Raw genomic sequence first — 11,254 nt, forward strand, 5'->3', positions numbered from 1 at the left:
AATCGAATAAGATGCTTTGTTCATCTTTTGTTGTCCTAGATTGTTCAATGATTGATAGAATTGATATGACAGATCAGACTTCCTGCCCCCCCCCCATTTTTTACAAATTAGTAACTACCCCTTGTTAAAAAATAAGAACTATAACATTAAAAATATTATAAGTTTGGTGAAACAACGTGTATAGCCTAAAACTTTAAGGTGGATCGTAGCTGTCAGAATTCTTACTGGCTCGAGTTGTTGGCTTTCTTTTTGATAAATCAGTAAAAATGCGAAAAGTGCCTCTCGAGGGTTGTGTTCTTCCAGATTCAAAGTGCTTTCCCTGCCTATAGCCTCTTTAACATCCAACGTGTCTAAAAACGTACTAGATATTAAACTGACCGATTCACAACGCTGAATGAAGCTTTAAAATGATAACAAAACGATAAAAATTTTGAAAAAAAAAACATCGTCAATACTTGAAACCTAAACAAGCTATCACGAAATTTTTCACACGCATCATTTCACTGAATAACAGTAACAATAAAAAAAAAGAACTTGTAAAACGTCTAAAACTTTATATTTAACGTTTTACTATTTTAAAATAGTTGATAACAATCACTAAACAAGGCAAAAATTATATAATCTAGTATTTTTTTAAACAAACGGTATCACAGTAAAATAATTTGATAGTTTTCTTTCATAATGAAAACAATAAAATTTTAATAACGTTTTCTCTACTGATACATACAAACATTTTTTACTCGACTGTATCCAAACACAAATTCCAAGCCTCGTTTCTTTACAACTTTTTAATTGGTAAATAACACCGAGTGAAATAACATTATTTTGTGAAAGTAATAATATTGCTATCACGTGAACTTAAATTCAAATTCGATATTACCATGCAATATTACATGGGCTAAATGATCACTTGTAGTGACTTAAATAATCATGAATTTCACTCTTCTGTAAACGTGTTTAGGATTCACCTCAATTTTAGTGCACGTTCTACACGTATTACACTCTTTCTAATCCAACGTTAAAAGGTTGTAAACATTTGCTAATCACTTCACTCTGGTAAGAAACTGGTATCGCTATTGCCCCGTGTTTAAACTCCCCTCCCCTCGAGAAGGAGCGAGCCCATTTCAAGGGGTGGTCAGATACTTGTACAAATTGGTATGAGTTGTTATTTGGAATAGTAAAGTGACGTATGCAGAGTGTGGTTCCGGTATACTTCACATTTAACGATTTGTCCGAGTTTTGAAAGGTAAATCAGAATTGTTTTTGTCCTGTGTGGTCACGTGCATAACATTTCTTATCCCATTTATGGGTTTCGTTTGAATTCCTCGCAAAGCTACACAAGGAGTATCTGTGCTAGCCGTTTTTAATTTAGCAGTGACTGACTACAGAAAAGGCAACTAGTCACCACCCCCACCGCCAACTCCTGGGCTACTCTCTTTACCAACGGAGTGGGATTGATCGTTACATTATAACTCCCTAACAGCTAAAAGGGCGAGCATGTTCGGTGACGGGGGTTCGAACCAGCGACCCTCAGATTGCGAGTGCCTTAACCATCAAGCAATGACAGGTCTATCTATAGTTAAAGTAAAAATAGTAAACCAGCAAGTAAGCGTGAAGATTGATATAATGTTTTTAGAGAAACTTTGTTTCTTTCCTTTGCTGTCCCTGTTCGATATATTCTTTGCATATCACATCTCTGGAACCCGAGTTTCAGTCTATTAGGCCTATCTTATCAGTTGAACTGATTAACACAAACTCAAATGATGTAAAATATTTTTAAAAAATCGACGTCACACAATCCTGTTTGTAATTCAATGAATTATACTTTCTCTTACATAACTACATTTTCTAATACGAATGTTTACTGTTAAATATTAACACAAGTTCTCATATACAATTTAGACTCATTGTTTAACGTTACTAAAGTTTATCTAACTAATCTGTAATATGGAAATAACGGACTTCACAGAACAATGACCTTTTTTTTTAACATTCAAAAATACATGCGCGCCATCTCTTGCAAATGAAAGAAGTAAAATTAACATTAACTCAAAACTTGACTATGCTACGGGTGAAGGAGATACTTCAAATGAAGCCTAAATTCAGGGCCGGATTAAGGTTTGTGGAGGCCCTGAGGCAAATATTATCCTTATCGAGGCCCTTTCAAATATAAGAAATAAGAAAAAAACTTTGATGTATTAAAAACAAACTTTCAAATATAAGAAATAAGAAAAAAAACTTTGATGTGTTAAAAACAAACTTTCAAATATAAGAAATAAATATATAAATGGAATATCGCAATATTCATAAATGATGTTAAAATATTTGTGGAGGCCCTGAGGCAGCTGTCTCGTAGTTAATCGAGTACTGTTTAGGTTAACCAATCAGCAAACAGCTGCTGAACTTTTTCTTCCAGTTTAGGTAGTTGAACTTTAACCTTTAACTGTGTAATAATGGCAAGTTAATCGCTACGAAAATTATAACGTTTAACACAATGTCCAGTTGAACAGTATTTAACAAGGCTTATACAATTTCGTACGACAAAAGTTGTTAATGTTAGTGACACACGACTGTTTAGTTTTACGAAACAAATATTTCAAGAAATATTACTCTTGAACTTAAACATTTTTTTTCGTCAGGTAATACTTTAGTAAAACATCTAGATAACTTATTCTATAGGGTGTGACATTATTCACTTATTGTTAATTTGCTATATACTAATAATAATATTAGCAATAATAATGTAGTGGCTAGTCCTCGTTTCATGTAATCACCAATGATGTAAAAAAACAACTAAAAAACCTGTAGAATTACGGGTTTCTTTTGGTAAAATCGAAGGTTTAAATTCTTACCTTCCTATTATAAACACTTTATACTTCACAAATGAAATTGTAATAAAGAAGACTTTAGAAACTTCTTACCTAGGGAAATGTCCTTCTACTTTCTCGTGTTTAATACTGCCATATTTTTGTTCATCACTGTCCTGATGATTCAACAATTTCGCTTTTTCACTCATGTTCAATGATTGGTAACTAATTTATTTTAATAGCTGATGAAAACACGAGGAAAGACAAGTTAAAACACGCGCAGTCTCACGGGTGCAATGCCTGTATGAGCGTTTTGGAAATCATAAAACTCGGAAGGGGGCGTCTTTCCTGAAAGCACAATCAAGTACAAAGCTCACCTCCATTTCATTATCTCCGTTCCTGATAACAATTTAAACCATAAACACAAGATCTTTTAGAATGTCGACGTGTATAAATAAGAAATTACCAACGTTGTTCAGGGTGGTACTTTGTAATTAAATCTTGAATGTCATTGTTGTCGTAAAAGTAATCAACCAATGACCACAAATTAAGATATGCAACGTCCATCTTCAGCAATTTTAGAATTTGTTAGACGAAATTCACAACGTCGGTTACGTAGGAAATACAGTGAGTTATAAGGTGGTAAGTATGGTATATTTACTTATCTATGGAAGCACGTTATCCTAATATCATAGTACGTTGACAAACAACGATTTACAAGCACAAAAAATTATGTAGAGAAAATACTACATGTTTCAACAGAACACTGGTCTGTCTTCTTCAGGAACTATGTTCCCTACATAAAATAATTTTGATTATAAAGCGTTGTTTATCAATTTACTACTATAGTTGTTATTCACATTCGATTATTATCACTCACAACTGTTTATCTGGATCATTAGGCCTGAGGTAGTTTCTAAAATAAATGCAGAGAAGGACGTTATTGTTAATTGGTATTTGTAATATTGTAAGTCACTTATACAATGACTGTTACTTAAAGACTATCCAAACTAAATAAGTTATATAGTTGTCTTCTTAATTAAAGACCCCGAATAGTACAGACGAAGGTCTTAGCTGTTTATGAAATGCCAGATTTCTAAACTATGTCTCGAATATGATACAGTTATGACAGTATCAGCTACTGCGTTTCCAGTTAATTCTGTGTCGATCTTGCTTTATAGTTTGATATTATCCGACCATACCAAGCAGAGAACACTTGTGACTCTCGTGGACAGACCTCTTGACCAGCGGCGGTTCGCAAAACAAGACACGGTAAAGCATATAAATTTTATTATAAAATTATTTATAAAGTAATAACCCAAAAATATTTCGAACAAGCAAAATAGAACCATTTAACAGACCTCACTGAAATATATAAAATAGTAACATGGAGCATGTATAGCATGGAACCAAGACAATCGCCTAGCTGCTCAGGTGAGTTGGAAAAGTTTGGGAACAGGGTTTGGAATTTTGTAACAGTACGAAGAAACGTATAGAAGAAAGGATATTCTCCTTCAAACTTCTCTTTTCGAGTTCACCAATTTCATATAAGTAAAGATACATTAATACGTTTTTTACTGTGTACCTAAAAATAAACCTGACACTGTAAGAACAGTTTAACTATAAAAGTAACAGGGAAAAAAAGTTATCTTCGCAACCAATGATGTTACAATATAAAAACATATATCTCGTGCGGCTTTTTACGTTCGTATCGTTCCCGTGTAAACCTTAGCCTTAAAAGTTAAGCCTACACGGAAACGTCCAATGAATTATTCGCTGAACTTCAAGTGTTTGAAAGTGGAGAAAATAAAGAGCAACGACAATTCCCCCAATAAAATAGAAAAAAAAGGGGGATACCTTTTTGTTAATGTTATACATATTAATAAATTAATGTCTTCCAAAACTTTCAGTTATTTCCAGGATGATGAATAACAAAATTGTAACGGTTTCTATTGTTGGACGAGTTCTTTTCCACTTCATGATAACAAAAGCGTTATATTTATTCAACTAAAAGTTCTAAAAATTTCATTTTATAACAGTCACTTGCTAATTTTCTCGTAATCTCCGTTTCTGGTATTAAGCGAAAGGCTTCGTCGGCAGTAAATGCGGTTGAGATTTACAAAACTGAACACACACCGACTCACTAACTCAATCGTCGATCAATATTTCATCTTGTCTCACGATTTCAAGCTCCCTCTAGCCCCCAAAAAACGGAAGTTTAAGTTAAACATAGCTAACAACCATAATATTTAGTCTTTGTCAGATGTTCAGTGCGTTGTTCGAAAATACTTTGAGTCTTATTATAAAATATTACTTTTATAGATAACAAAGAAAATAGTCGGGTTTCAAACTTTTTGTTGTAAATTTAACTTTTAATCCTATGATCGTAAATCAATCGTGCTGAAGTTACCACTGTTACGTCTCTGGTCGTTTGTTAATTTTCCGTAGAAATTCTTTCCGAGAAACTTCAGCGATACAAGTCCTTTCTTAAATAAAACTAGTTTATTCTTTCTCAACTCAACTTTGCAATACACTTAATTTCCACAGTCACTTTAACTTTACCACACGCCATAATTCACAACGATTCACGCATTTTACTTAAGGTCACTACCGCGCTTGACTCAATGTCTCTGTCTGTCTGCAATTCTATTCCGATTAATTAATTCGTTTTTTTTTTTCGTTTTTCCCTGACAGTTATTTAGATTTAAAAATAATTATTTCCGAAGAAATAATTATTCATCTGGGGTGCTCGAAGATTAAACAATCCTCCTTCACCCCGCTCGTGGTCTAGGAATATGGGCTTAACTTGAGAAATTAGGAAATTAATGCAGACGAGGTATGTAACTTTAAAAAGGTAAACGAGAGAGTAAGTGTAGACAATAAAAAGTGAAGAGCAAAGTAAACTAAAAAATAGACGGATTAATTAATTCGCTTTATCTATATACAAGAATAGAGGGCGCGTAGAAAGGACCAGAGTTGCCACGAGCAGACATGATCCGTGATGAATTCAAATTCGATGACGAGGAACCCATTTTGAGACTAATAATGGCTGGAGACTTCTAGAATATCATGACGCGTTACTAGAGTCACGTGACTTCCGCTGTCGTAACACCACGTTTTGATGGTAACTTTGAACAAGAGAAACTCCGCTAGCCCAATTTCCCACACAAAACATGACACAAGTTGAGGTTTCGATCTCTTCCTTTTAAAAACCAAATGAATCTCCAAAAATGTTGTTTTGATGTTGATGAATACTCCCAAAACAAGGCTACTTTCGCTTAGGCTCATTTTGTCTGGACTTTGATTTGCATTTACAGAATGGTCATCTTCATATCTGCGACACTTCACACTTAGTATAAACATCAATAAATCGTCAGATACTACTTATGACTTGCGTTGATTGAGGTTCGTTCAATCACTGAACGATCTAAGACAATGAGATTAAGAAATTATCTCATTCTCGGTTACACGTTTTCACATGGCAAGATTCAATTATTTTCTGTTAGTTTTCATAAATTACTGTGTTCATACAATGGTGAAGGAAGAATACTGATGATAGGTTCAGAAAATCACAAAACTTCTGACATAAAAGTTAATTATTTTAGTTTGCCAACAAAGTGATTTGATTTCATTAAAAATAAATATAAAGGCTTAATTGTTTTAATATCAGAAAAAGTAGTTCCCTGAATTTACAAACTGTCCAATTAAATTAAGGCATCATAAAACAAACACTAGTGTATTGAGTGGATGAAAAGATGCATTACCATATCCACCTTCTGTAATGTTTAGAAACAATTATACCATAAATACTGCAATAAATAGCAGACCTATCAACTGCCTGTATATCACAGTTATGTCAATACTGTTTATTAAATGTTAACTGGTTTTATATATATATATAAACATTATACCAGAAAATTTAGGATCACCCAAGAAGGTGAACAGTCCAAAAACTCAAGTTTATAAAGATCAAATTAGCCAATCATGTTGAAAAATTCACACTTTAAATGTTCCTACATCTAACAGAGATGGAAATCCTAAATCAATTGAAAATATTTATTTTTTGTTCCTCTTTGTTAAATTGTATTACTTACCTAATGACTTATTCTGCTTTTCTAATTCTTATTCATCTAATCTATCCCTAAGAATGATGATTCACCATCATCTCTGTACACTTATTTTGTTTATCTATATCTAATACAGCTAATTAAACATAAGTTTTCTTTCTTACACAATATGCTGTTCACCAAAATCCAACACATTTATAGTATTACACGTGCATCTCAAAATATGATCTCCAGAGCAAACCTTACCAGCTCAGACTTACCACAAAGTGCATAGGCTGTTTGTTCAACTAAAGTTTTTAACTCAATCTTTCTTCACTCCCAGGTTTATAAGTTTGCTTGACATAATGTAAGTAACAAGTTAATTAACGTTGGATTCAGCAGCACATGGAGCTGATTGTGTGTAGCTGACGATCTACACGATAGATATTTTATAGAAACAGATTACATAAAATGAATGAAAAGCACATTTTTGCTGCAGATATCTTACCCTTTTGGGACGCAAGCGTCTGTTCGTCTGTTTGTGTGTGTATGTTGAACTGCTTTGAGCTTTGTTTTAAAACCTTCCAAAATTTTCCCTAAAATCTTTCAGTTTCAAGAGCTTTTTATTTTAAATAGATTGCTATTATCTGTGTTATTCAGGTCCCTAGTTAGGCACTTTTAAAAGTTAACTACAACTCGGTAAGTATGTGAATTTTCATTGCTCACAGAGAAATGTCAATATTTACTAAACATCCTTATCTCACTCTGACTCAAACTACGACTTTTCCACTTCTGAAGGTCTTATGATACATAAGACAAACTGCTACTCTTAAAAAAGATTATTCTTATTCCTTTAGTCAGAAGATTTATTCTTATTACAAGATGATTTTAATATCTAGATTGAATGGTTGCTTATTTTGAATAATACATTTTAAGGTTGAAGTCACAAACTTTGAACATAAAAATGAGGGAAGGAGCTTGTGACGTGGATGTAGATTTTCTTGATGATGCTGAGGAAGAAAGTAATTTTAGACAAGATTATTTCTGAGACTAAAGGTTTCTGTACAATGGCGATTCAAGTGCTGAAATTTATTCACAGAAATGTAAATATTGAGAATGTCAACCCCTCTTGAATTTCTTTCAGAAGAGCATTTACTTAGAAGTTTTTATAACATAAAGAATATTGATGTACACAATGGAGAAACAGTAAAGATTTCTGATCTCACAAAAGTTAAGATGCAAAAGTAGATTTAAGCACATGAATTATCAGATAAAAAATAAAATATTTAATTGTCACCTCTTTTTCTTTTCTTCCTTTTAACAACACTCGAAAGATTGAGGTCTTTATGTGCTTTGAAAACCAATATGTTTATGAATTGTAGAAGTTTTATCAAAGTACTAAAGGTTTAGGTTAGAAAAGAAGTATAGACTTGAATTGGTATGTTAACAAAAAACAAATTTTGTTGGAGGTAAGAATCGACTTTTTGAGTTTATTGTTTTAAGAAAACATGATACTCCTGTGAATATAAACATTCCATGTGTATGGGGAAAGTAAGTGTATAATTCTTTAACTTATTTTAATAAGTAACCTCCCCCTCCCTCCAAAATAAATTCCAGCCCTCATCAGTAACACTGGATACGTGCAAATCGAAAGAATAAAACTAGGCGTTGTATACATAATACAGTGTGGTTGAGCGTATATTTCATAATATTGTATGTATGGTGTTTTGAGATGTCTTTTACTCACACAGTTATCCTGTATCGATACAGGAATAATTCCCAAGAATACATTAGTAGTATTAATGCTGCATGTTCTTGAAATTCCTATATAATTATAGATAAATCTAGATCTAGTGTGCGAGTAAAATACAAGTGAAAACACACGTATAATGTCATTGTAATAAGAAAATAATACACTCTGGTGGTTAGAAAAAATTAAAATATTTAAAATTAATGGTGAAAAGTGGCAAATTTCACAATTTAGTCTCAGTATTAATACTTTATTTATGCTGATTCACGTCTCTAGTGACGCAGAAACCATACCTTCTACACCATCTCCGTTTGAACCTGAGGCTGAAGCGCGGAACCTCTGAAGCAGGTAAGGGACTGTAAGAACCTCGAAGGTCTGCCATTTTGTAGAAATCGTTTTAATAACTTCCAAAATAGGCGAGTATAATTGTTAGAAGATTAAATTACACTACTGTACTAAAAGTTAAATCAGCGCAAACAGCTTTTTATTTAACAGTAACTATTACATGAACTAAAGACTAAGTACACATACATAAACACTCAAATTTGACGTAATAAAATGTTGCTACTAGATGGCGTACATTATAAGGAAAAACGTATTTAATTTTCTATGGTGTTTTTACTTGTCTTTCACTCATGAGAGTGAAACTATTGTTATAAAGTGATCTATCTTTGAATTGGTTGTTTTGGATTATTTGGTCAAAATAATACCAAGTTCAGTCCACGTAACGATAACGAATTACTTTCTCTCTTCAAGATCTACAACGTTTCTACAGGCTACGTTCACTTTGACACAAGTTATAGGCCTAAGTTCAAATATTACATTTCAACTGAAAATTTCTTGCTAATTATATGCCTAACTCACAAATAAATTTACTTACAAAATTCCATGATTAATTGATCGAGTTACTGAATAGATACGATAACTCTTAATACTAAAATTTGTATGAATCACTCACTAAGTACATTTTAACTTCTCAATTAGTTTCTCATTCATTACCTATCACTTAATTACTGGTTACTTTCATATATAAACAACATATTCTTGTCTCAAGATACTGCCGAAATTACTAGAATTTTGACGTCATCAAAATGACGAGCTCTCTCTAGCAAACATCTAAATTAAAACAAAGTATAGCTAATTAAACATTGTTTTTACTTGTATAATTTAGAATGCGTTGTTATTGTTTTGTCAGTTGTGTATCCCCACTGTAAATCCTACTCATTTATACTTCCTCCGAATTTTCAGCAGATAAATTGTTTACGTACTAAAAATAAATAAGAAGTCCAGTCTATCAACCAGTTCGTCACTTTTCAATGGCTTCTACGAGAAGATTTGCTAAAAATGTACAATAACATTACAATTAATTATAAAATAAGTCTTAATTATGAGTAATGGGCAACCTACAAAAACCTTCTATGACGACAGTTGGTGGTGTTTTCAGCCCCTAACCACAGAGAGTTTTGAGGAGATTCATTCATCATCAGTAATCCTAGACAATGGCAAATCGAAAAAACAAGACTAGGCTTCTTGTAATGGTGAAGTATGTTCTGTGTTTTAGTTGTCTTTTACACACTATATAACATGATGAGAGGTAGAATTCTCAGAAACTGGTATACTTACTGACCAGTAGTGAATCGAGTGATAGATTGGGCTTCGAATATATTTTTTGGATCTATGTTGGTTCACCTTCCCAGGAAACCATATAAATGTTATATCTATCTAAGTATTAACCAAATGTTTTTCACTTTTGTTGTTTTGAGTAACAATAATATTATTTACATGCATTCAGACTATTCTCTGTTATATTACTTGTCAATGTTATTGAAGTGCGAAAATATGTCTAAACAGGATAAAGACGTCATATGGATTCATTTAGTTCAATTAGCACTTTTATGTCGTCTAGTAAACAAAAACACGTAAATAAATAGTTTATAATTGCTCCACCCAAAATATTTAAAACTTCAGTTTGTTAAAATATGTTTGCCAGTTTTTGACTTTCTTTTTTAAACTGAAAATTCAGTTCGGACTTGTATGTGGAGAAAAGCTACAAAATGAACGTTATTCTGCCCTAAATTCTATACGATGTTATTTTATTCACAGTTGAAAGTGATTAAATTTAAAACTGTTATATAATTGAAACCGAAATAAATCTATTTTCAATCTGTAAAAGACTCTAGTTCTATACTAACAAATATTTTAAAGTGAAAATAGTTTAGAATTCAATTCAACTATTTATCCCTTAAACTTAATATAGAAAATTTCTAAAAAACTACAATCACTTCTCCACTGATTGACACGTAGGTTCATCGAAACGGTTCCCTTTATCTGTCAACTACAGTTCGAAAATCAAGTAAGGCTATTTTGCCCTTTATCTGTCAACTACAGTTCGAAAATCAAGTAAGCTATTTTGCCCTTTATCTGTCAACTACAGTTCGAAAATCAAGTAAGGCTATTTTGCCCTTTATCTGTCAACTACAGTTCGAAAATTAAGTTAGCTTATTTTTCCCTTTATCTGTCAACTACAGTTCGAAAATCAAGTAAGTTATTTTGCCCTTTATCTGTAAACTACAGTTCGAAAATCAAGTATGTTATTTTGCCCTTTATCTGTCAACTACAGTTCGAAAATCAAGTAAGGCTATTTTTCCCTT

At 32.4% G+C, this 11,254-nt stretch overlaps 1 long non-coding RNA gene across 1 annotated transcript; it reads left to right on the forward strand.

Annotated features, from left to right (window-relative positions):
* Positions 1-3,128: 3,128 nt before the first annotated feature.
* On the forward strand, positions 3,129-9,260 carry LOC111089104. Its single transcript, XR_002613444.1, has 3 exons — positions 3,129-3,449; positions 3,989-4,079; positions 8,880-9,260. It is a non-coding gene; the product is annotated as an uncharacterized LOC111089104 (long non-coding RNA).
* The last annotated feature ends 1,994 nt before the right edge of the window (positions 9,261-11,254 follow it).

Source organism: Limulus polyphemus, unplaced genomic scaffold, assembly GCF_000517525.1.
Source record: "Limulus polyphemus unplaced genomic scaffold, Limulus_polyphemus-2.1.2 Scaffold5234, whole genome shotgun sequence".
NCBI classification, from domain to species: domain Eukaryota; kingdom Metazoa; phylum Arthropoda; class Merostomata; order Xiphosura; family Limulidae; genus Limulus; species Limulus polyphemus.